At 47.5% G+C, this 26,422-nt stretch overlaps 1 pseudogene; it reads right to left on the minus strand.

Annotated features, from left to right (window-relative positions):
- Positions 1-18,415: 18,415 nt before the first annotated feature.
- On the minus strand, positions 18,416-18,974 carry LOC116740538 (annotated as a pseudogene).
- Positions 18,975-26,422: the final 7,448 nt, after the last annotated feature.

Consider the following 26,422-nt stretch of genomic DNA (forward strand, 5'->3'; position numbering starts at 1 on the left):
AAAAAGAAAACAGTTGATGGGAAACAAATAGAGCAGCTCCATCCCTCATGTTTTCAATTGGGCTTCCCAGGAGGGGGTAAACAGCATGGTCCTTCTCCCCACCTACTCTGGAGCTGACCTGGGTCTCCATGTACCCATCAGATTCCATTATCACCAGCCGGCATCTTCCTAAGATCTGTTGGGCTCTCTTGATTTCAGAAATAACTGCATGCCCTTGGTAACAGGTCTCTATTTCCTAAAACCTTTCATTAAACAAGAAGACGAAGCATCCCATTCAGGGCTCAGGGTTCAAGCTTAACAGCATTCAGCCCAAGCTGCAGTTCATAATTGGGAGGGAGGGATGGCGTGTTTGCTTATTAGTAATGCACCAGCTAGAAATGCCAGGCCACCACAAGACCAGCACGCTGGCCCAGCTCCTGTGTTCTCTACCATACACTGCTTTTCACCCTGAAATTTACACAGAAGAATTTGCAAAGGCCTGGGCAGTCTTTCCAAAATAGTAAGAAGCAAGCAGTCTACACAGATCCCCACAACTTTGTACAGAGTTTGTAATTACATATATGTATGGTTATTTGAGTAAAGTCTGTCTTCCCCACTAGGTGGTGAACTGCATGAGGACAGGGCCGGTGCCTGTTTTATTCACATTTGTTTCACAGGGGGCCCTCAATATTTGGAGTGTGAATAAATGAACGAAAGATGCACACAGAAAGGGTGGAACTTCTTTTTAACCTCTTTATTCTATCACTCTGCCACAAGGCATGCTGGGAGCCAATGCGGAGGCAGCTGGAAGATGGAATCTCAGGATTTCAATCTGCCATAATGATCCGGCTCAGAGGGTCAGCAGCTAGAATCATAGTGTCTGAAGGGAGCTGCAAACCATCTCTCCCTAGGGGTCTCCGCTGATGGTCCCAGAGCAGCTCGATTTATTTCACAGTCATAATGGACCGGATGGAGTAGTTCAATGGTCAGAGAGGAAGGCCGTGTGCACACTCAGGCTATCTTGGGTTATCAACGTCTATCGCCAAACATACAACCTGTCTTTGCCTGAATGAGTGAACCCATCCATTTCCCAGGACCAGCAAGTAGGGCTACACCCATGTGAACCCAACCAAAGTCTCATCTGACCCTGAGCTGGAGCCTATCATCATCCCCTTTAATACCAGGGGCTTTCTATTTCCAGAGAGCAGCCTGTGTGACCATGAAGTCAGATCAAAATCGGAGAGGGCGTTGGGAGGTCTAAGCAGAAGGAAGCTTTGGCCCATGTGGCTGGGTGCCCTACTCATGGCCCTTCACCCTAAACCACATCAGGGTGGACTTCCAACCGCCAGCACCTAAGGTTCTTTCCCTGGGGGCTTTTCTCCCTCTACCAAAGCCCACTTTTGCCCATCTAAGTGGCAGGCCAGGAGGTGCTATGAAATTACTACCTCCTCACCCTACTCCCCCACTGCATCCCCAAAGTAACCTTCAACCAACGACTGATGGGGGCTGGTGTGTAAATGCCCCAGTTCTCTCACCCTTCAGGTAGGATAATGCTGAGGTGTGTTCAACACTGGCTCCAAGGAACTCCCCAATGGACTAAACTCCAGTCACCGCAGGTTTGATAACACACCTCCAATTGGCTTCATGGGATCAATTCTCAAATAAACTACTGGCACCTGAATCTTTGCCTCAGGCTCTCCTTCTAGGGGAACCTAAACTAATAGAGGACGTACGTGTAAAGGCAGATGGTGAACTGGGGGAATACCAAGTGGTGATTTGTGGAGGTGGAACAGAATACAGGTGTGAACGGGGGCACTGGGGCAGGAGAGGTTGGCTGGAGCAAGCCTTCAGTACCAGGCTGAGGAGTCTGGTTTCACCTGAGGGACAATCACCACCTGTTCCTGGAGAACAGTGTGGCAGCCATCGACATGAGGATGGCTCTTGAGGCAGGAAGGGACCCAACACCATGGAGTCCCGCCCTCATCCAATATTTGAATCCCTTCCACGGCATCCCCACATCTACTCAAATTATTCCAGTAGATTGAGAGCTCACTCTCGCCAGACTGCTCATATCAGCTAGGTCTGACTGCTATCAACTAACTTCTAGAAAGTTCTAGAAATGTCCCCCTTGTTTGTTAGAAAGACCTAATTGTTCTCCCGTATGAAAGTCCTTCAACATGCCGACTAGTCTCTAACCTTCCTCTTCTCCTCTCCAGGCTCAATCCAGTTCCTTCCACCATTTTCCATGTGACAAAGTCACTTTTCCCTGTTCCATCCCAGGCCCTGTCCCCTCCATGTACTCTGGACTCCCACCTTTGGGAATGATATTCCAGTTGTGATCCAACCAGCCCAGAGAAAAGGAGGCATCCAGTATCTGCTCCCTCCCTGACCCATAGGAAACCGTTGACTAAAACAACTTCCGGTCCCTCATTCATTCCATTCATTCAATATATATTTAGTGCACACTTATATATGCTAGACACTGTTCTAGAAGCTGGTTATAGATCCATAGATTTTTGTTTTAATCCCTGCCATTATGGAGCTTATATTCTAGAGCAGGAGTCAGCAAACTACTCCAAATCAGGTCTGCTGCTTGTTCTTTTAAATAAAGTTTTATGGGAACAGAGTCATGCCCATTTGTCTGTTTACAAATGGTCCGTCTGTCTTCACACCAGAACAGCAAAGCTGAGTAGTTATGACTGAGACTGCACGGCCCACAGTGCTGGAATTGTCTACCGCCTGTCCCTTTACAGAAAACGTTTCCTGACCCCTATTCTAGAGCGTCCACTAGAATGCCAGATACTGAAGATACAGCAGTGAAGAGACAAGGTCCCTCCCTGCTCTCTGAGCTTATGTTCTAGAAGCCCAGCTATGTATCAGGCAATGTTTGGGATTCTGCAATGAGCAGTCAAAGATTCTTTCTACTCTAATTCAAAGAGATACATGCACCCCAACGTTCATAGCAGCACTATGTACAACAGCCAAGATGTGGAAGCAACCTAAGTGTCCATCAACAGATGAATGGATAAAGAAGATGTGGTACATATATACAGTGGAATACTACTCAGCCTTAAAAAGAATGAAATAACGCCATTTGCAGCAACATGGATGGACCTAGAGATTATCATACTGTAAGTTAGACAGACAAAGACAAATATATGATATCACTTATATGTGGAATCTAAAAAATAGTACAAATGAACTTATTTACAAAACAGCAACAGACCCACAGACATAGAAAATAAACTTATGGTTACGAAAGGGGAAAGCGTGGGGAGGGGATAAATTAGGACTATGGGATTAACAGATATACAGATATAAAATAAACAACAAGGATTTACTGTATAGCACAGGGAACTATATTCAGTATATTGTAATAACCTATAATGAAAAAAATCAGAAAAAAAATATATATAACTGAATCACTTTGCTGTACAACAGAGACTAACACAGTGTTGTAAATCAACTATACGTCAATAAAAAACAAAAGCTAGGGCAATTTTTTAAAAAAGGATTCTTTCTTAATGGAATATTCTAGAGGGCCTATTATATGCCAAGCTCTGTGTATGGTGCTGGTACAGAGGTGACCAGACTGACGAAATCCTGAGCCCCATGGACTTCCCAGTCCAGCTGAGGACAAGATAATAAACAAACAAAAACAGAGCTTCGGATGATAATAAAAGCTCTGAGTAGGCATAAAGTAAGCAGGAGCTGGGATCTCCTTGCACAGACTGCCATCCTGTATTCCCCAATCTTCTCCTGTGCAGTTGCTTTGGGTACAAAGGGAGGCCCTGGAGGCACTGAATTCCAACCAGTGGGGCTGGGCCTTTGGCCCCAGGCTGTTGAGACGTGAAGGGGGACAGATCCAGTGCTGTCAGTGTCATCGGCCACTCAGGCATGGCCCCCAGTGGACAGCCTGACCCCCCAGACCTTAGGGAGGCAATTCCCACAGATGCACAACACACCCTGTGTATCTTCTTGTCTCCTCCTTTGAGAAGGAGGACAGCTAGATGGGCATGGGAGTCTAATACTTGGAAGCAATCTTCACTGCTTCATTTAACTAAAGTATTTTTCCACCCAAGTTTCCCTGCTCAAGTGTTCCTTCTAATCACCATTTCCCTTTTACAGCGTGTTGTGTAGAGCTCACAGGAGTAAGCTCGTGAGTAGCAAGAGCCCCTGGGGTGGCAGGAAAAATAATGTCTGGCTCTTAGGGGGTTCAGTGGAGCAGCAGCTTCTCCAGCTTCCTGGCAGGGGGCAAGGAACAGCCCAGAAACCGCAGGGCGCCAGATCAGAGGCAGCGCCACAGGACCTGGCTCTGAGATGGCTCTGTAAGCTTAGGAAGCATCAGCAAGTTTGCAGGGGATGTGGAAGCTCTATCCAGAAGTCTGGAATGTACTAGAAAGTTTCAGTTACTCTGTGGACTGAGGCACATCCAGCTGTTCTACCAGGACCTGATTTCCTCATGCATGTTCTGAGTTCATTCAACAAATAAGCAGTCAATGCCCACTACGGGGATTGGAGGAGTTAATATACATCAAGTAGTTATAAACATGCCTGGAACATAATATATACCGAATCAATGCTTGGTTGCTACGCTTATTATGATACCCAGACATTGGCCTTCATTTATTTACTTGTTCATCCATTCAGCCCTCCATCAAACATTGGCTGAGGAGCAATGATGTCCCAAACGGCTGGAGATACAGAGAGGAACAAGGTGAAGATGGACGTGGCTTGTCAAGGAAAGAGATGCAGGGGCGAGAGAAGGGTGAAGTGTTGCTGGCTTGCATTCTTAGGAGGATGGTGTGGCCATTCACCAAGACAGGAAACTAAGTGAGGGATGGTCATGCCTTGAGAGGGGAGGATCGTGGCTGGGTTGGCACCATGGTGAGTAAGGTTACCTGTGGATCTCCCAGTAAGGACACACATCAGGTAGTTGGGATATGAGCCTGAGGTTCGGAGAGAAGCCTGGAGAGTGGGGTCCGGGCCAGGCTATAGTGTGGGATTGCCTGATGGTCTCTGCCCACAGATTTGGCCTGATTCTCAGAGAACAGAGAGAGGGTGGTAGAGTCCTGGGGGTGTTAGCACAGGCTAGTTTTCAGTGTCTTATTTAATTGAAAACTAATGGCAGTGACTAGCCTTGGGCCTCAGCCCAAGAAGCAGGAGCTATCTGATAGGCCACATTTTATTTATATATAAATAAATACACGATAGATAGATAGATAGATAGATATAGATATCACAGCAGTCTGGGATGTCACTGACCCTTGACCAATGTTTGCTAGAAGACTGAATAGATGAAGGAATAAATAAATAAGTCCTGTGCCTGGGTATAATAACAACCAAAACATTATTTAAGTATGTAATATGGGACTTCCCTGGTGGCGCAGTGGTTAAGAATCCACCTGCCAATGCAGAGGACATGGGTTCGATCCCTGGCCTGGGAAGATCCCACATGCTGGGGAGCAACTACAACTACTGAGCCTGTGCTCTAGAGCCCGCGAGCCACAACTACTGAAGCCTGCGCCCCTAGAGCCCGCGCTCCACAGCAAGAGAAGTCACCGCAATGAGAAGCCCGCGCACCGCAACGAAGAGTAGCCCCCGCTCACCGCAACTAGAGAAAGCCTGGGCGCAGCAACGAAGACCCAACGCAGCCAAGAATAAATAAATAAATTTATTTAAAAAAAAAAAAGTATGCACTATGCTCCAGGAACTGTTCTAACTGCTTGACATACATTGACACTTTTTCTCTCTCCCTTTCTCTCTCCCTTTCTCCTCTCTCTATCTCTCCCCTAGGCTCTGTTCCAAGTGCTTTACAAATCTGAATTCATATCCTCACTGCAACCCTATGATCAGTTAATGTTATTCCATTTTGCAGATAAGGAAAATGAGACACAGAGAGGTTGTTTCTTAAGGTCTCACAGCTACTAAGTGACAGAGCTGGATTCAAATGCAGGCAGTCTGACTCCAGGGTCCCTGCTCTTAACTGCTGCACCTTTGCTGCTTCTCAGCACCAGTGCAGCTCCTGTTCAGGCCTAGAAAATGCCTCCGACGACCCCATCCCTAGAGCCAGCTGGGTTCACAGGAGGGGCGCAGTTCTCTGCTGCCCGGGTGCCGCTCTCCTCAGACAGAAACCGGTCCCAGCTTCCAGCCTCTGCTCCTCTCCTTCCTGCCCAGGGCCCTGGGCTCAGCAGCAGGGCTGGAGTCTTGGCAGCGGGAGGCTGGCTCTGTCTCTCTGCAGGCCACCTCCTCCAGCTTTATTAGCCGTCTTTTAAAATAGACTTTTCTGTTTCAAACACCTCCACTTACCACTTGCTGCTCGGCTTCCAACGCATCCAGCGTGCCTCCGTGTCATCGTAATATGCTGCTCGGAATACCACAGACAGGCTGACTTTTTATGAAATAGCAGCCTCTTGAGAGAGAGTTTTCTTCCTCTCTTTTAATTATGCCATTTTCCAGCTGGCCTTTTTCTTTTTGAAAGGTGAGCCTCAGATTTCTGATTGTTCAGCCAGTAATTTCAATGTTTTGATCCCACTTATCGGATGGAGGCAGGAAGAGGCTTTAGATGATCAGGCAGTTCCACCCTCTTACTTTACAAAGGAAACAACCATCTCTCAGAGAGGGTGCTTCTCTCCTCTGAGATCACACAGCCCATTAGTGGCCTAACGGGGTTGAAACTTGAACCAGTTAACAGTGCCGGAGTTTAATAATAGAAGTAGTCATAATTCATATTCATCACAGCATTAAAGTTTACAAAGCATGAACTTTAGTTCTCAGGTCTCTGGATCCTCTGTCCTCTAGTGGCTCATGAACTTGATCATCTCATCTAAGGAGAGAGGAGCCTCTTTTCCCAAAGCCAGCTGTCCACTCTACCCACATCTAGAATTCCAAGTGCTCGCATCTAGTAAGAACCAGGATGATTCTTGGTGACGTCTGAGATTCATCAAAAGACAACAAGCACCTATTTGAGAGCCTGTCGTCAATTCTGGAGTCACCCCAGGGCTAACTCTGCAGCCCAGACTCCTCCATGTCACCAGATACTTCCTCTCCCTCCTCCTACTGATAACGTTTTCCTTTTAGAAAAAAAGAAGACAGGCAGGAGAGGACGGGACTCCCCCACCAAACAGCAAAATGTCTCTCCAATAGAGACTCAGCAGTGCTCAGTGTCAACCCTGGAAGACTTGGAAAAGATATCATTCCACCCTCCCACTTTAAGGATTGGGAAGCTGAGGCCCAGAGAAGGGAAGTGACTTGCCCAAGGTCACACTGCTTTGAGATGATAAAAACAGGTGCCTGGACCAGCTGTCTCTTGTCTCCTATATTCTAGATACCAACATCAGCCACTGGCTAAATGCTGCGTTAAGTGTAGCTTGCCTTATTGTCTTGTTAAATAGAAATTATTCCATGGGGAATAGCAATAAAATTGTAAGGCAGTAGCAACTCATACCTCCAATGTCCACCCCCATGGTCCTAAATCTTGGCTGCACATAAGAATCTTCTGTGGATTCAGATTCCCAAGCCCCACCATAGAGGGAATGGATAAAAGTCCTAGGGAGCGGGGCCCTGACCTCTGTGTTTTTCCAAAGCTGTACAGGTGATTTTAACGGGCAGCCAGGGGTGGGCAAGACTCGTCCACCTGATGGCCAAGAATCCCATCGGCAGGTTTGAATCATTGTGATTGAAATAGAATGGAACTAATCATGTTTTTGAGCTTTAAAGGCTTAATTTGAATAAAATTAAAACATGAAGCTGACAGAACGTGACAGATTGCTGACCAGAGAGCTTTCTGAGTCCCACCCAAACTGGAGGGCAAGGTTGAAACATCTCCACTCATCCCCGTTTGCAAAAAAGAACACATCAGACCACATACCCATGAAGCAGTGATATGTGTCGCTATTGAAAACTCTGAGTGCTCAGGTGTGTAAAGACCCTTTCCTTTTCATATTGCACATTAAGGAAAGTAAGTTGTCAATAATGAAAGTCATAGATAAAAATTCATCTTAGTCCTCCCATGTGGTCTTTCCTTTTGTTACCACTAGTCCCTCCTAAAATCTGATCTGTTCTCATATCAAGTATGAAGGCTAAGTCCCAAGTCAGAGTCCTTGTGAAGGACAAGTTTCCTACAGAAAGTAGAAGGGCACAAAGAAAGGCATAAAATAAAACAGGCGTCCTTATAATAAACAGAGTTTTTATTCTGTCCTCGGAATAAACATACCCTGAACCTCATCCCCCTCATTCAGACGTTTACTCTGGGTGCTTGGCTGGGTGGAGAGAAGGAGGCAAGGAACCAGAGAGCATCCTTGAAAGGGACAGTTCAACAGAAAATGCAGTGCTGATGAGAGAAGAGACAGGGTAGAGACGTCTCATCCTAAAACTGAAGGAGGATAAAAATAATAATAATAAAAAAAAAAACAATCAAGGGGTTTTTCATGTGTTTTAAGAAATACAAGGTAGAAAATGTTCAGATTTCCCCTGAAACGAAAAGGGACACCTGTTCTGCCATGGTGAGAAATAACCAGAGGTTGAAGGTTGGATGCTTTTCAGGCTCTGTTTTATGCTTGTTATCTTTCACATTCATCACCTGCTCCTGATTCCACCATCACACAACCACATTCATTAGTAGCTATAATTATCCTCATTTTGAGAATGAGGGAAATGATGTTCAGAGTGGTCAAGACCCTCCCAAGATCCCATGAGCTGGGAGTCGATGAAGCCAAATTTCAATCCAGTCCACTCCTAACTCCAGGTGGGGAGAGATGTCTTTGGGCTGTGGGGACAGAGCTCCGCTGGAAACAGTGAAAAGCTGAGAGGGGCGTGGCGGGGGGCCGGGGGGAGCTTCCTTTATTCATTTTAGTGGAAGTCATGGACATCTGGCCATTGGACCAAGACATTACACTGGAACTTGCTCTAGCTGGGAATATCAGTCTGTAGCATTTCTGACTGATAAAACAGAGCTGTAAATAAAGACAGCACTGTCACCCTCCTCTCATTTCCTTTCTGCCATTATTCACCCTTCTCCATGGCTATTGTTTCAACCCCTCAGATGGTCTCTTTTTGCCCTCCTGTGAATTCCTCACCACCTTTCCTGCCATGGGGAGTCAGGAGCTATTCCCTTCCTCTCTCTAGTCTGTCTGCCATGTGTGGGGCAGGACCAAAGTCACTGTCCCAGAAAAGGACAAGAGGCTGAACCCAACACAAAGGATGTGTCATTCAGAGAGACCTCAAGAGAAAAAGGGCAAAACCAGGAAAACCAATGTTTATGTGCCAATGTTTATGGGCTAAAGGCTTTAAATGCATTGTGCCACTTGATTTTCATGATAAACCTGTGAAGTAATGCTATCCCCAGTCACGGAGAGCCCCTGAGGTGAGAGCTGCCTGCCAAGGTGCCCCTTGCCAGGGCTCAGAACTCACTCTCTGGTTATGGTTTCAACTGTCTTAAAGATTCAGTTATCGACAGCACCTGATACCTGCACCTCCTGCATTGCTGCTGCCTTCAGAGAATGTAGTGGTTGCAACGAAAGGTTTTGACCCAGATTCAAACCCTGGCTCCACCTCTCACCTCTTGTGAGATCCAGAACACGTGACTGAACCTCTTCTTGCCTCTGTTTCCTCATCAGTAAAATGGGTGAAACCAAGCAGGATCCTGTGGGGCTCCCAGGTACAAATCCTTTCTGTGACCCCCGTTTCTCTTTTTTTTCCTTATAACTTTTTTTTTAACATATTTATTGGAGTATAATTGCTTTACAATGGTGTGTTAGTTTCTGCTTTATAACAGTGAATCAGCTGTGTGTGTGTGTGTGTGTGTGTGTGTGTGTGTGTGTCCCCATATCCCCTCCCTCTTGCGTCTCCCTCCCACCCTCCCTATCCCACCCCTCTAGGTGGTCACAAAGCACCCAGCTAGCAATCATGGAGTTCGGCCAACACTCCAGCTGGAAATTTTTCGGTTTTGTTTTGAACCCTGGAGTCAAGCAGTCCTTCCTGGAGCAGTGAGACAGAGCATTCCAGGCATTTGACAGACACCTTTGCGAACAGAGTCCATCTGCACAGAAGTTGCTGCATTTGCATGGTCACTACAGGAGCAAATGGGAACAGAATGAGCTAAATCCAATAAAAGTAAGTTGGCAAAGACTTTGGAGAGACTAAACTGTAAGGATTATCATCACACAGGCTGACGGACCTCTGCAATTGGTCTATCCATGGTCCTGCTATAAGGAAGGAGATTGTCAATATCCCCACCAGATGAGCAAGACGGGCAGAGGACATTTCTCTGCCTCAGGGCCCTTGTCCTGGACCTGGCTGGGAGCAGAGATGCTGTGCTCTGGGTTAGCTCTCTAGACAGCCAAACCAAAAGTGGAGTAGGTCCAGAAGAGGGCTGGGTCCAAATCAGATCAGCAGTACTAAGTGCTCTAGGCCTGAAACTGAACAAGATAGAGTCCAGGGGTGCAGATGGAGAGCAGGTTCCAGACCCCAGATATATCTCAGACTGGGGCAATTTCTGAGTCAAAGAATGGGCCTCCTGGTTAATATCTTCTAGTTCCTGCAAGTACGAGCAAGGACGTGCTAGGAGAAGGTAAAGGGGCAAGGAGTAAACAGTGACTAGGCTGACATGCTACAGCAGGGCCCGATGCATAAATTCGTTCATTCATTTAGCAAACACTTATCGATCATCTACCCTGTGCCAGCTATTATTCCAGGCCATGGGTATACAGCCCTGAGAAAACAAATCCCTCCTACTGCTCACATCCTAGTGATGGAAGATAGATACAAGCAAATAAACTCATAAATATATAATTTCAGGTAAAGACAAGTACTATGCAAAATAGATAGATAAATAAAGTGTGTTATGGGGAAAGAGTGATGAGGAAGGGCAGTAAATATACAGAATCCCACCTCTCCCTTCTCCTCCCTGACTCCACCTCACCTGCAGGGAAAGGTGGTATCTCAACGCATGGGCTGCATTCTAAGGCACTGACCGGGTCACACATTCTAGTGCAGGAGTCACCTCACTCTAAGATGTGTGTTGTCTTTTCTCTCCTTTCTCTCTTCTACCTGAGTAGCCAGGGCAGCAAAAGCAAACCAGAGCCCATTCTTGTAGAGCAGGTGCTCTGCTGGGCAGAACTTGCTCCAGCAGAACCTGTCTGATCATCACCTGGTCTCTTCTGCTTACTTCCTACAGGCAACCCTGGTGCAGAGACCAAAGGCTCAGATTTGGATGGAACAAGGTGAGGACTAAGGAGCGACTGGCAGCCGTGACAGCCTATTTCAATCCGACTTAACTAGTTTAAGGCAAGCGGGTGTTCCACATGGTCCAGCCCAGCTCATCTGCCATTCCCTGTTCTGGGTTTGGGGGCCCAAGCCTCGGCAACAATAACAGGGCAACTTCCCACCACTCACCAGGAATATCTGTCAGCTGTTGCTGTCTAACCAACAACCACAGATCTCAGTCATGTACAACAATAAGCATTTATTTTGCTCCTGCATCTCTGGGTTGGCTGGGGGTTCGGGTGATCTTGACATGGCTGGGCTGGGCTAGGACTCGCATAAATAGGCAGCCGTAGGCTGAAGGTCAGATTCAGGTCTGTTCCACATGGTCTCCGGTGTCTCTCATCTTCCTCAGACCAGCTGGTGAGCCAGGGTCTTTCCATGATGATGGCAGAGGCATGAGAGAGCAAGCAAAAACACCCAAGGGTCCTCATGTAACTGCAGAACTAGCCTAAGCTGGCCCTATCCTGTTTCTAACAAGATACTGAGTTGTTCTTCAGAGACAACAGAACAAAACCACAAGTCATGACATCAAATAATACCCAGAACCAAGATCCCTCCCCTCTATGGAACCAAACAACCAGGACATGATCGGAACCTGAATACCAGAACTCATTCAGAAGCGCTGTCCAGGAAGGTCCGGTGCTGAAGCTCCTTTACCACACCTTACCATATACGGCTGAGTTCCAAAGCCCTCCAAGACAAACCTGCCCCACCAGCACTTCCACACACTAATAACCCTCCTCCCCTAACTCATAAAAACTTGACCGAATCACAGGCTGGGTAGACAGGGTTGAGCTGTGCCTCCTGTCTCCTTGCCAGTTGACCTCACAATAAAGCTTTTTCTTTTCTCAAAAGTTGGTACCATAGTATTGGCTTCTATGCATGTTGGGCAGTGAGCCCTTTTTCACTAACACTGACAACACAATATGAAGCGGTCCACTTCTGCCCATACTGCCTTGAGCTAAAACAAGTCATGTAGCTGAGCAAGTCAACCCGAAGGGCGGGGACCTGCATCTGCTTTTAGGGAGCAACTGCAAAACTACCTGGCAAAGAACATGGTTACAGGAAGGGGAAAAGAATTAGGGCCAGAAACTCGTCATACACACACTTTGCATGGGAACGTTCTTCTAAGGGTAGAGGCACGGTCTAGGGAGAAAGGGACCTGACCTGGGCAACCATCTCAAATTTGAGGTCACCTTTGACTGGAATTTGCCAATAAGGAAGCAGCTGACTCCTTAGTAATGATAAAAAAGAAAAAAAAAAGCCAACATTCACTAGGCACTTACTCTCTGCTAGGTATCATTCTAGATGCTTTACATGAATAAATCCATTTTAATCCTCATAAAACCCTTCTGAGGTGGGTTCAATGATTATCTTCATTTTGCAGATGAATCAGCTGAGGCACAAGGAGGAGATGAAACTTGTTCAAGGTCACAGAACTAGTCAGCACCAGAGCCAGATCTGGACCCAGGCGATCAGGCTCTGGTGCACACCCTCCCAAGCTCAGGTAATACTATCTTCGCCACAGAGAGCATGGCTTGAACACCCATGCCCCTAGTCTCTCCTGCGCCCATCCAGTCTCAGTGGCTGCTCAAGAAAGGAAGAAGCTTTGGATGTGGGGAGGGGAGGTGGAAGCTTAGGGGTGGGGCACAGCTTGATTAGAGAAGCTGTTGGTTGTTGGAGGGTGGGGTGGAGACAGGAGCTCAGACCAAGGCAGCTAAGCCTGGACCAAGGTAGCAAGGGGAAGGAGTAGAAAAGGAATTCAGGCTTCTCAGGGATTCAGGAAGGGATGATGAGGGCAAGAGAAAGGCCGGGTGGGGTCCAGTGCCTAGCAAGAGACTGAAGGGAGACTTGATTTTGAGACTTTACACAGAACTCATCTCCGCATGTCTTGTCTCCCTAAACTGGTCAGACCTGGGGCTCCTTGTCAAAGCCACACTAAGAGTGAGGGCAGACGGGCAGGATCGGAGCTGGGGGAGAGCAGATGCTCTAGGATCGTATCTCAGGCAGCCCAGGATTTCAGTGGTGATAAAGAGACGGGGGAGGGCTTCCCTGGTGGCGCAGTGGTTGAGAGTCCGCCTGCCGATGCAGGGGACACGGGTTCGTGCCCCGGTCCGGGAAGATCCCACATGCCGTGGAGCGGCTGGGCCCGTGAGCCATGGCCGCTGAGCCTGCGCATCCGGAGCCTGTGCTCCACAATGGGACAGGCCACAACAGTGAGAGGCCCGCGTACCGCAAAAAAAAAAACAAAAGAAACGGGGGACAAGGATTCCCCAAGACGGCACTGGCACATTGCCAGTTTCTATTCAACTTGTCACTTCAGTCACTCCTCTTATTTTCTGTTATGATAAACAACAATAACAGCTTACTCAGGGAGCATTTTCTAAAAGACAAGCATTTTCAGACACAGAGATTACATTTGACACTCACAACCATCTCACATGGGAAACAGCACATTTTAAAAATAAGGATACCGGGGCTCAGAGAGGTCAAGTGTCATGTCCAGGATCACAGCTAATTTAGAGGAAGTGGAGTCAGCACCATCACCTCTTAGCCCTGCACCATCCTCACGTCTTTCCTTGTAAGGAGGGTGAGCATGGAATGAAGTCAAGTTCGATCTCTTGAGAGAAGGGTGGTACTTTGTATCAATCATTCACACTTCAGTATGATGTATTTCCAGTCTGGTCCGGAGAGTAAAACAACAATAGGACACACTCACTGAAAAGTTGCAACAAAGGCTCCACCAAGGGGTGGAAGGGAAGGAGTGCAGTGAATATCAAAAAACAATGTCACCCAGTCTCAATTTCTCCCTCCTGGGAGGCTCAACTGTTGGAACCAAGCTTACAGAAGTTCAGGACAAGGCAGAAGGTGTCTGATGAAGACAGTCAAGTAATAATAATTATTGAGATCCTCCAGGTTCAGGGTCCTGTGCTGAGCACCTGGGAGGCTGTAGTAAAGAAGGCAAGTGTGCTTACATTCCAGGATGGGGAGACGCAATAAGTAAGTACATGAATAAGAATGTGATAGGACTTGCCTGGCGGTCCAGTGGTTAAGACTCCGTGCTTCCAATGCAGGGGGCGCAGGTTCGATCCCTGGTCAGGGAACTAAGATCCCACAAGCCCTGCAAAGAACGTGAAGTAGGACAGGTGCTGTAAAGATGGCACGTCATGATGAGATGAAGAGTTTTGAGAGTGGCAGGGTGGGGTTACTACTTTAGATTTGGGAGTCAGGGAAGGCCTCTCCAAGAAGGTGACACTGGGGTAAAACTTGAACAAAGAAAAGGTACCAGGCTGGCCAAGATCTTCTTGATTGGAAGAACAAGATCAGGACCCAATCAATGCAAAAAAGTTTAAATGACAGCAGCAATAATAATAGTGGAATGGTAGTCAGCGTTGCTAACCCTTATGTAGCACTTATTATGTGATAGGCACTGCTCTAAGTAATTTCCATATGTTACATCATGTCATACTCACCACAATGCTGTGAGTTAGGTATTATCACAATCCTCATTTGACAGTGAGAAAAAATGAGGCAAAGAGAGGTTAAGTGACTTAACCAAGAAGAGATAAGAACCAGAAGAAGAGAAAATTGCTGGGTGGTCAGTGGTGAGGTCCCTACAGTCCCAGCACTGAGTCTGAAGAGGCGAGATGGTCAAAGAACCCAGGGGTATTTGGCGGCCTTTTCCAGACTACGTGCGGTACCCCGACTTCTAACACCAAGCTCAATGCCAAGAGTCTAACGGAGCTGCAGCACTAAAGTGATCATGTCATCAGATGAGCGGGTACAGCACCCAGATTCCCCCACTCGGGAAGCGTTTGCAGCAGAGGGCTGAGTGGGAGGCCAGCTGCACACCACCCACTGCTCCTCTCGTTTCCACTATAAATAACACAGTTAAGAAAAAGAAACCCACACGCAGGGGCACTTTTATCGTTACACCCACTTTCTGGTCTGCTCACTCCATACAAGTGATGTGACATCTGAATTCAAAGTCAGGCGTGGTGAACCGAAGTGTGTCAGGAAACCAAATAGTCGGTGTCAAGAGATCCAGGTGGAAAGGAAGGGGTGTTGGCTCTCTTAAAGACGTCATGCTCCTCTTTCTGCAAGACCTGACCTCGGCTAAAGCTGTCATTAGCCAAGTCAGAGCCCCCCTCCCCTGCTTCCCTGACCCCTCTGTCTCCCTTTGTTGTTGTTCTGATAATTAATAGAGAACATGTCACATTACAGCATTGTAGGAGTTGGATAGATATTGGGGGAGGAAAAGGAAGAGAGGGGAGGGGAGGACACATCCGAGATGCAGGGGAAGAAAAAGGACGTAACCAAGCTTGCTCCCAAAGAACTCATAGTGATGGTGCAAATGGGCACATAAACACGTGCTGACAACTCAGTGTGGCACGTGGTTTAGAATAGATCTGACCAAGATGTGGTGGCAGCCCTGAGCCAGCAACAACGTCTGCAAAAATGTCCTTTAATCTGAGCCTTGGAAGGTGAGTAGGAGTTTTCCAGGTAGAAACAGGCAGGAAAGGGCACTGCAGGCAGAGGAAAGAAATATGCACAAGCAAGACACAGAAGAGAGCCCATCGTCCACAGGGAGATAAGACTGGGATGCCCATCAAGGCTGTAGATATCACCATGCTGTATTCTTCCTCCAAAGTTGACATCTTAGAGCAACTGGTGGTATCCCACACCCATCCAGACACTAGGACTAGCCATTTCTGCCTTAGGACAGTTTTTAGCTTTGTTGCTGACTCTGGTCCCCAGTGCCACCACTGGCACTGAGGGTCATCCACCCATGGCCTCTTTGGTAGGTCTTTCTTATGACAACAGCCTGGTCTCCCTGCTTCCTGATTCTCCTCACCCCCAACTTGTCCACTCTCAATGACCCCCTGTTTCTGAGCCAATTTTGGAGAAGTTTTGGAGTCTACCTAGATAATGGTGATAATCCATCCAAGGAGGAGGATGTCACTTGCTTCAGCTAGAGCCCAGATTGCCCAGCAGAAGACGAGTTAGAAAGGAAGCTGACTTAGAAAGACCAGAGAACCAGGGAGCAGGACCGCAGAGAGGCTAATGATAGAGGCAGGGTTCATTCACCCAACAATACGGTCGACTTCTGAGTCTGAGCCGCACCTCTCTGGATGCGGGTCACAAGACAGCACAAAAAGAAGACACAGTGCCCACTGTCCCTGCCCTCCTGGAGCTTGGAGGAGACAGTCATTAATCCAATAACTACACAAATAAAGGCGAAATTACAAATCATGATAAACAGTGTGAAGAATATTTCAAAGGAGCGCTGTGTGCTTACAATGGCGGTGAAGGCAGTCAAGGAAGACTTCCGAGGATAGGACATATGAGCCAAGATTTGAAGGGTGGGTTAACTCGGTAAAAGATGGAGAGAAGGAGTAGTTCTACTTACAAGCTAAGAAAGTTAGCCTAGGAGTAATAGTATCTGGATTTGAATCATATCCCCACCGATGGTTAACTGGGGGCAAATTATTTCACCCTTGCATGTCTTGGTTGCCTTGACTGCAAAATGGAGATAGCAATTACCTTAGAGATTTGTTAGAAAGATTCAATAAGACAAAGCATTTACAGTAGACAGTACAGTACAGAGTAAGGACTTCATAAACAGTGGGAGCACCAGTAATGGTTATTGTGGTTGTAGTGGTGATGACTAAAATGATGCTGTTAGGATGATGGTCGTGGTGACGGTGGTGGTGACTATGGTGATAATCGTGATATTGTTGATGGCCATTATGAGGATGATGATGGTGGTAATGACGTTAATGGCATTGACAAGGATGATGATGACTTCTGCCCTCACAGCAACAGGAACAACATAGGTAAATACCCTCAGGCTGAAGGAGGCATGGGGATAGGAGGTGCGAAAGAGAGGAGACAGGCATGTCTCTTAAGGCAGACAGAGCCAGACTCTGCAAATGCCCACTTACAGACTCTAGACCCCAAGCTTCCTCAAAATGTAACCAAAGTGCTCTAAAAGCGCTACTACAGCAATGACTCAGATTCAGTTAAAATTTCTTGAGCTCCCTGCCTTGAAAGGTCCTGCCTTGGGAATTTCCTGGCGATCCAGTGGTTAGTACTCCATGCTTCCATTGCAGGGGGCCCGGGTTCGATCCCTGGTCAGGGAACTAAGATCCAGCATGCCGCGTGGCGTGGCCAAAAAAAAAAAAAAAAGTCCTGCCATTATACCAACAGTACCAGCAGGGAAGCCAGTGTTAAGTGAGTACCTACTATGTGCTGGGCAATTACTCATGTGTTACTCTGTTTGAGCCTCATGACATTTACTAGGTGGCTGGCACCATGCTGAGCACAGATAATATGTTGAGAAGCAGGATACAGATAATGACGCTCATTTCACATAGAGGGAAATAAACAAGGCATAGACAGTTTAATTAATTATCCAGGTTACACAGCTAATAAATCATAAAGACAGGGTTTCAACCCAGGCTCAAATGTCTCCTAGTTTAAGCCCTTTCTTCTCTGTACCTCAATGACTTTTGGGGCTTAGTCAGAGGACGTGTAGACTTACAGAGTCAGAGTCAGAGCTGCAGGACCCAGGTCCCAGTCAGCAAAGGAGCTCTCTCCTGCTTCATCCCTAGTGGGGGCGGCTCCCCTGATGCCAGCAGAGTTCACAGAAAGTCCTCATAAAGTCCCACAATCCACAATTTGTAAGCCACTATTCGTAAGAGATGACAAGAGGGGAAAAGGGTGTATGTGTTCATTGAGCCCCTACAAGATGGTAAGTGCTTTACAGACATTATTGGATTGGAGGCCAATCCCATCCCTTACTCAGATATTACAGCCTCCTACTTATAAGATAAAGGAACTAAGACTCAGTGGCTGCAAATCTTGTCCAAGGTCACACAATGGAGGGTGTCATATTTAAATCCAGGACTGACTGACTCCAAAGCCCAGTCTCTTCAGCCACTTTCTTTTTTTTTTCCCCCTTTCAATTCATTTAATTTCAATAATCTGTCAAAAAAAAAAAAGAGCCAATAAACAAATACTGAATTACATTTTGTTGGGTTTTTCAAACCCTCAAACTCCTGACTTATAAAAACAGCTTGCGTGTCTTCCACCCTGACCACCCTGCTACTTTTCCATATACCACAGGCCACCCATAGATACAAAGCCAGGGCAGCCGGGGGGGGGGAAGCTGACGTGGTCTACTTGGAGCCAGAAGACAGGAGGGTGATGAGGCCCGAGGAAGCACTTATGGACAAAATGTAGTTCACTGTGCTGTTGAAGTTCTTCAATATAAAGAAGGAAACAACAATGACCAAGACCAGAAATAGGGTGTTACTATTATAGAAGATGGAAAATGCTGTAGCTTCATAATTCTTCTTCCACAAGATTCTTTCATCTTTTTCCTTCCGAGACATCTCTCTATTACCAGCTTCAGAAAGTTTTCAAGTCACTTCTTTGGAAACAGCATCCTCCCTCTTCTGTGCTACTTTGTGCTTGAGAACAAATTTCACGTTTTTGTATACAAAGGCTACCAAATAAGTGCTTACTAGGGTCATCACGCTATACAGAACAGCAGACTGCGTAAGATCCATATGCCATATTCGCCAATATAGCCAGATGGGGATGGCAGACACGATGAGGGCGTTCCCGAAGAAGTGCACCAAGGACTTGGCCAAGAGGTTGTGGCTGAAATCCTGCAGGAGCAGGTCCTCCTCGGACTGCTGCTTGGAGCCGCCTTTGGGAGTCATGGTGGAACCGCAGCCACAAGACGGGAGGGCCGAGTCAGGCGCCGAGCCGGGCAGAGGCCTCTGGCACCACCCCTGTGGCCACCGTATCTGCTAACAACCCCTCTTTAGCCACTTTCTCCCAATTGTTCTTTTGTGATGCAACACACACACACACCCGAACACAGCCACGGACACAAACAGATTTTACCCCAACTCTGAATGCATCAAAATGTGTATAAATTCATAACGCTTTTAAAAATGCCCTACCTCTGAGACCAGAGGAGGAAGAATGAAGGAGATTTCTGCCTGCTTTCCTTATGTGTTTAGGCTGCAGCAGAGCTTTTAGATATTTCCAAGCACTTGGCCACCTCTTCTGTGCTCCGGGAAGGATAACAGACCATCCAGCTGAGGTTTCATGGTTGAGGCTTTAGATGCTGGAAAACAGGTTTTCCGTGGCTATTTATTCACCTATAGTGTCCTCAGCTGCTCCAGGAACTGAAGTTACCACAGATGCCCAGGCAGGGACTGAGCGGAGAGGCTGGATACACATTTGGGTCCGTTTGTTACATATTCGTGTATGTGACTTTCCAGAGACAATGGTTAAAAGAGTTACAATTGCAGACTCTTCCTTTCTAGCTATGCCCTGAGCAGTTCATTTAATCTGTTTATGCTTTGTTTTACCATCTGGGAAAGGGAATAACAGCGTTATCACCAGTCTTATCTTAGTCAGCTATTACTGTGATGATCCGGGCTAACAAACAACACCCAAATCGCAGCGGTTTACCTCGACAAGCATTTATTTCTCTCACAGCACCGTAGGTCATCTGGGGCAGCTCTGCTTCAGGCTGTAGATTGAGTTCAGGTCTTTTTCATTTTAGGATGAAAGGAAGCAGGTATCTGGGGCGTGATCTTTCCGTGATTCATCACAGGAGTGGAAGAGGGCTGGCCAAATCACTTGAGCACGTTTCAAACTTTTAGTTGGGATCCACTCACATCCCAATAGCCAAAATCAATCACATGGCCAGGTATAAAGTCAGTCTGGGGAACGGAAAGAGTGGGGAGGTGTTCCAGTTACCAGCAGTGTATAAAACTTTATTTCAAAACTTAGCAGCCCACACCAGCCATTTTATTTCACTTGTGACTTTACTGGTCAGGAGTTCGGGGAGGGCTTAGCTGGACTCTCTCCAGGGGTTGCAGTCAGGTGGCAGCTGAGGCTGCAGTCATCTGAAGGCTCAGCCAGGCTGGACATCCAGGATGGCTCCCTCACATGGCTGGCACACAATGCTGGTAGTCATCTGGGCTGGACCAAAGTGCCCACACGTGGCCTCCCCAGCATGGACGTCTCAGGGTAGCTGGATTCCCCGTGTGATGCCTGGCTTCCCCCAGCTACATGTCCCAGGAGACCAGGTGGAAGCTGCATGGCTTTCTCTGACTTATCCTCCAAAGTTATGCGGCATCAATTCCACTGCATTGTACTGGTTACAAATAAGTTACTAAGAACAGCCCAGATTCAAGGGCAGGGGACATAGACCCCCACCTCTCAACGGGAAGAGTGTCAAAGAATTTGCAGGCATGGTTTTAAACCATCACAAGAGGCACAAGAGGAAGAAAAATGAATAAATAATATTATCCACATATTCCCCCCCCCATGAAAGTTGTGATAATACTTGTAAAGCATTTAGCACAGTGTGTGGTACAGAGCAAGCACTAAATAAACAAATGGTAGTCACACAGGGGCTTCCCTGGTGGTGCAGTGGTTAAGATCTCACGCTCCCAATGCAGGGGGCCCAGGATCAATCCCTGGTCAGGGAAGTAGATCCCACTGCCGCAACTAAGAGTTCGCATGCCACAACTAAGGAGCCCGCCTGCCACAACTAAGGAGCACATGTGCCACAGCTAAGACCCGATGCAACCAAATAAATAAATAAAATATTTTTAAAAATAAATAAAGGAGAATAAAAAAAGAATTCATTTAGAAAACAAATGGTAGCCACACAAATCACAGAGTCACTGGGCCGAGATTTCAGAGGCTCCCCTACCTTGCTGTTAACTTGGTTGAGCTGACCGGACCACCCTGAGGAGGCCGAAAGGTCAAAGATGGTGATGGGGCTACCGTTTGCAGTTCCCCTGCAACATGCCAAGTACCGTGCTAGGCAGTTTCCATGCAGGATCTTTTTTTTTTTTTTTAACATCTTTATTGGGGTATAATTGCTTTACAATGGTGTGTTAGTTTCTGCTTTATATCCATGCAGGATCTTATTTAATCTCCGCAAGAAGCTTGTGAGGCTGCATTGTTGCTGTTATCCGTGTAGTCTGAAAACTCTCACATCCTCCCATCATCTTAAAAAATGTTGTAAACATGCCACTGTGGGTGTACTTGGGAGAGCAGTCAAGCATCCCTCCCTTTACCCCTCCCCTCTGCACCCCTCCCCAGTTTAATGGTCCACACAACCAGAAAGCCTGTGCAATTTGTTCATCCCTCTATCCCAGCACTAACCCTACTGGATGTCACTTTGGCCCCACTCTCATGTCACTGAGAGGTCCTTGGAGACAAGGACTGTGTCTGATCTATTTCTGGACCCTGTGCCCAGGGCAGGACTACCCCAGAGGAACATGGCCATCTCTCATTTTTCTTCCAGCTCCACTCACCATCCTTCCTCTACCTGTATGGACCACATCAACAGGCTCCCTTGCCCTCTGGTCAGGCTTGACCAGCATGGAGTCCTGGCAGGGAATCAGAGGAAGGAAGGAGAGTGCATTCAGGGTACTGATTCTCCCCAGCTGCCTCTCTGCAAACTTGCCTAGGTCTGGCTGTGTCTCTCAGCCAAGGGACCCAGCTTCTGATCCCCGGCTGTCTCTCCATGACTCCCTCCACCCACCTCCAGTATCTGGTACTTCCTCCTGCCCCTTCCCTTTGGACCTGGGGAAAGGAGCACTGTTACTAGCCCCAGGTAATGGTCTACCCCTTACGATTTCCCTACACCTTGTCCACACAGCTGTAAATAGCCCTTTTATTAATCCCACTTTGAGTTAACCTAGTTGGAGTATGTGTCTGCTTCCCACTGACCCCGACTGATACAGAGGTGCTTGGGGGATAGTTATCAGACACAAGTTTCATCTGTAAGGTCTGTGACCACTGAGTCTCCTGGATGCACAGGCCAGGCCAGAAGATGCAAGATGCCATGGAGGGTGTGACCAGTTCTGTCTGTCCTTGGGGGATTAAGCAGCAGGATCGCCTCCCAGCGGGGGCTGTCAAACTTCCAGCCAGGGCTTCATTTAGGGACAGGAGCTGTCTCACCTGACATCTCAGTGACAGAGAGGATTTCAATTAGAGCCATCAGGGGCCTCGAGTGCCTGACACATCTTAGGAAAGACGGTGAGGTAGGCAGATCCTGCAGTGTCCTGAGGCTCACCAGCCTGACTCCCACCCTCTCCTCCTCCCATGAGGCTGGATAAGCACAGTGAGCCCTCTTCAGACTCACAGCCAGCGGAATGCTTCAGATGCCCCACTTGAGGAAGACTCCCAAAGCATCCCCGGCAGGGAGTATTATCAGCACCATATCTACTTAGAGTCATCTCCGAACTCCCAGGGTCTTCTGTTTTGCATTCCCAAAGCACCTGGACTCTCCTTCCTAGCTCTTATCACACTTGTAATTAATCAGTCACTTGTATAATCATCTACATTCTATTCTCCATCACAGAGGTCCTGTTAAAAATGAAATGAGATTATGAAGTCACATCAAGTCACTCTACAGCTCCAACCCTTGGCTCGCTTTCCTCTTCACTAAGAAAATGCTGGTCTTCACTGTGGCCCATGAGGCCCTGCTCAATCAGGCCACCATGATCCCTCCCTCTCTTTCACTCTGCTGCAACCACCATGGCCTCTCTTTGGTACCTCCAACACACCAAACATACCCCTGCCTCAGGGCCTTTGCACATGCTCTGGTTCCTTTGCCTAGAATACTGCTGCCCAGGTGGCTTAATGGTTCCCTCCTACCCCACCTTCTTCTTTTTTTTTTTTTTTTTTTAAGTGGGCCTCTCACTGTTGTGGCCTCTCCCATTGCAGGGCACAGGCTCCGGACGTGCAGGCTCAGCGGCCATGGCTCACGGGCCCAGCCGCTCCGCGGCATGTGGGATCTTCTCGGACCGGGAAACGAACCCGTGTCCCCTGCATCGGCAGGTGGACTCCCAACCACTGCGCCACCAGGGAAGCCCCCCACCTCCTTTTTAACGCTTTTAAAAGATTCACCATGGCCAGGGCATGGGCAAAAACACAGGACACATGAGCATTCTTTTTATTTTTTTTTTTTTTCCAAAAGTAAATGTGTAGTAACTTTATAGCAGAAAACAGCAGGCTAAAGTCAAGGCCATTGTGCGACCTAGTTTTCTGGTGCCAGTTACCCCCGGTGTGCTGCCTGGTTTCCTGGTTCTTTCTTGGGTCATGTGACCAAAGTTCTGGAAGTGAGGAGCTCAAGGTTGAAATCAGCTCCAACGTATGAGGGTCCCTCTTACACCTGATCACAAATCACACACTGCATTTTCTGTTTGGTTGTTATAATAATTTAGTGAGGTGAAATTCACATAACATGAAATTAACCCTTTGAAAGTGGACAGTTCAGGGGCATCTAGAACACTCACAGTGTTGTGCAACCACCACCTCTACCTATAGTCCCAGAACACCTCCATCACCCCAGAGCCCTTACTCATTAAACGGTTTCTTCTCCATTCTCCTCCCCCCACAGTTCTTAAATTTAGGTCCATTTGGAGTTATTTTTTTCCTATGGTGTGAGCTTGTGGTCCAACCTCATTCTCTTGCATGTGCACATCAGCTGTCTCAGCATCATTTGTTAAAGATGACTTTCTTCTCCATTGATGCACCCCCTACCCTTGTCAAAAATCAATTGGCGGGCTTCCCCAGTGGCAGAGTGGTTAAGAATCCGCCTGCCAATGCAGGGGACACGGGTTTGAGCCCTGGTCCAGGAAGATCCCACACGCCACGGAGCAACTAAGCCTATGTGCCACAACTACTGAGCCTCTGCTCTAGAGCCTAAGAGCCACAACTGCTGAGCCCACGCGCCACAACTACTGAAGCCTGCACACCTAGAGCCCGTGCTCCGCAACAAGAGAAGCCACTGCAATGAGAAGCCCACGCACCGTAAAGAAGAGTAGCCCCTGCTCGCCGCAACTGGAGAAAGCCCGCGTGCAGCAACGAAGACACAACACAGCCAAGGATAAATTAAAAATAAATAAAAATTTTTTTAAAAAAAGGAGGCAGCCCAGGGACAGCCCCAGCCCCTGTGGGTGCCTGGCAAACAGAAGTCCCAGGAACCAAAGAGATTCTGTCCAGGTCTGAGCAAAGCTGGATTTTATGTGCATATTTATTGCCCTCCTGGCAATTTCCAAATGCACTGTCAGTAGGAAACAGTTTTCTGTACATTAAGAGTAATCAAAAGCCTGTTTAAAAACACATCATGCAGGTACCTAACATAACCATATACATTGGTTTCTTATGGTTTTATATTCAAATCAACAAACATTTATTGAGCATGGGCTCCATGCAAGACACCGTGCCAGGTACCGTAGGAGCACATGGAAGATAATACACAACCCCTGTGTCCCCAGCCCTCAGCTGCTCGTGTTCTGCGTGGGAGTGGGGAGTGACTCACACACTGCGAGACTTTAATAGAAGGACCGCTGCGCTAAGTGCTGTAATAGAGGTACAGACAGCAAGATGGGAAAATGGGAGGAAGTGACTGCTTCTGGGTGGGGGATCAGGGATGTTTGAATATAGATATAATTTTTCTTGAGCACCACCTCTAGTCTCTCGTTTCATCCTCCTAGTGACTCTTTGGGATAAGCATTATTATTGTCCCCATTTTACAGATGAGAGAATTGAGGCTCAGAGAAGCTCAGTAGATTGCCCAATGTCACAAGGCAGTTGAGTCTGTTTGACTCCATCACTTGGGCTCTATGGATGATACCAGTGGTTCTTCCTTAGGGGTGTGTTTAACATCAAAACTGAGAAGTTTTCTCAAAATACGCAGGCCCACACTCCATGGCAGATGTACTGAATCAGTCTCTGGGGGCAATTCTTAGATATGTGTACTTTGAAGAAGCTCTCTACATGAATCTGGTGTGCTTCTTAATTTATACACACTATGAGAGTTTAAGTGGGATTTCGACAGATGAGGATGGAGAAGGAAAAAGCATTCCAGCTAAATGGAACTGGGCAAGCAAAAGTGCAGATCTAAGAAAAGGTAGGGCTTCTTTGGGAAAGAGTAAGTGGCCCCAATCAGAAGATCAAGCCGCCCTGGTCTGGGAAGATCCCACATGCCGCGGAGCAACTAAGCCCGTGCACCACAACTACCGAAGCCCGTGAGGCTAGAGCCCGTGCTCCGCAGCAAGAGAGGCCACCGCAATGAGAAGCCCGCACGCCGCAACGAAGAGTAGCCCCTGCTCGCCGCAACTCGAGAAAGCCTGCGTGCAGCAGCGAAGACCCAAAGCAGCCAAAAATTAATTAATTCGTTTTAAAAAGGAAGAGAGAAGCATGGTCAGTGAACGTGCTTGGCGGGCCTGCCATATCACCAGTGCCCTTCCTGACTGCTCCAATCCCACACAGGGCTCAGCCATGGCTTGAGTATTAGCCTTTAGTCAGGACGAGCAAGATCTTCTGGCACCAATGGCTGAAAGAAACCAGCCTCTGTTCAGAGGGAGAGGAAGGCCTGTCAGACATTATTGAGCACCTACTAATTGCCAAGTGCTGCACTAAGCTCTTTGCATACATTATCCCATTGATTCTTCCTGACAGCTCTGAAAGTGGTAATCCTTATCTGCATTGTTTAAAAGATTCACGAGGTCCAGAGAGTAATTTGCTCAGGGTCACATCATCAATAAGTGACCTAGCCAGGATTCCACCTCACATCTGTCTGACTTCAATGCTTGTGCTCTTAACTCTGGGATTGAGTGCTTTTGAAAGGTCGTTAAAAGGGGCCTCAGATAAGAGGAAGGTGAGGCTGGGTCATATGATAAGCAAGAGAACAATGGAAACTGTTCCAGAGGAAAGACTGAAGGTGGCTCTGTAGCCTGGGTTCCCTTAAAAGCAGAGCCCGAGACAAAGATTTAGGTGTAAGTAGTTTATTTGGGAGGTGATCTCAGGAAGCGCCAGGAGGGAGTGGAGAAGAGTGAGAAAGGGAGGCAGCTGATAAAGGGTGTAGGTTACCTCTGTGGGCAACAGGGGCTCAGTCCCACTGGGGACCCTCCAGGAGACTCTGGTGTGCGCATCAGAGCTGCTTCCCCAAGGAGCAAGGGAGCTGGCATCTTTACACGCTCGTTGGTCCAGCACTGCTCGCAGAGCACTAATTCCTCAGCACTGCCATCCTGCCCTGTTTGAGGGCTAGACATATTCCCTTAGCCAGGAATATCATGGCAGAGAATCTGCTGGCAGCCTTTGGACTACATGGAAACGGTCT

This window comes from Phocoena sinus, chromosome 15 (assembly GCF_008692025.1).
Source record: "Phocoena sinus isolate mPhoSin1 chromosome 15, mPhoSin1.pri, whole genome shotgun sequence".
NCBI classification, from domain to species: domain Eukaryota; kingdom Metazoa; phylum Chordata; class Mammalia; order Artiodactyla; family Phocoenidae; genus Phocoena; species Phocoena sinus.